Below are 992 nucleotides of genomic sequence, written 5' to 3' on the forward strand. Positions count from 1 at the left end.
AGATACATATAGGAGATTAGACTACTGGATCGTATCAAAAGCATTACATACGAATGGCGATATAGTGCATACTGACAAATGGCCGGCCGTATTTACTGATCACCAGGCGATTTCACTTAAATTGTTTATAGATCAATATGAAAAAGGTCCAGGTATCTGGAAAATAAATAATAGCATTTTAGAAGACAACACTTATTCCTTTAATATATTAAAAATTATTGAGAAGTTAAAAAAAAATGAATATAATCTAAATCCAGAGCTTCTGTGGGAGTATCTGAAAGTGAAAATAAAAGAATACACATGTAAATATTGTGCAAAAAAAGAAAACAGGAAAAAAGAAAAAAAAGAAAAATTACTTAGAGAAGTCAATGTACTTACAAATAAGTTAAACATTGTTTACGATAAAGATATTGAATCTGTTTTGAAAAGTTAGACAAAAGAATTATAAGATATCTATGAGTCTGACGTTCGAGGCGCACAAATTCGCTCAAGAATACAATGGTTCGAAAAGGGTGAAAAAAACAATAAATTCTTCTTAGGGCTAGAGAAAAGCAAGGCAAAAAGAAAACACATCACATGTGTACTAAAAGAAAATGGTAAATACACGTCAAATATTGGTGATATCCAAAAAGAGCAAGTTAAGTTTTATGGAAACCTATACAAAAATAAAAATATACCTGAGATTATGATTAATTCATATCTAAAGAAAACGAACCTTAAAAAAAAACTCTCCGAAAACGAATTAGAAGAATGTGAAGGTGAAATCACGGTTGAGGAATGCACAAATTCTGTTTATAAAATGAAGCTTAATAAAAGCCCTGGTTCTGATGGACTTAGCGTAGAATTTTACCGTTATTTTTGGGAAGATCTTAAGTATATTTTATGTAACGCTCTAAACTATTCTTATAGAAATAATAAGTTAAGTACCTGTCTCTTATACACATCTAGATGTGTATAAGAGACAGGCATATCACAGCTTCGGATCAACCAAT

The sequence above is a fragment of the Anneissia japonica genome, unplaced genomic scaffold (assembly GCF_011630105.1).
Source record: "Anneissia japonica isolate Jap-2015-1 unplaced genomic scaffold, ASM1163010v1 scaffold171446_len717541_cov154, whole genome shotgun sequence".
NCBI classification, from domain to species: domain Eukaryota; kingdom Metazoa; phylum Echinodermata; class Crinoidea; order Comatulida; family Comatulidae; genus Anneissia; species Anneissia japonica.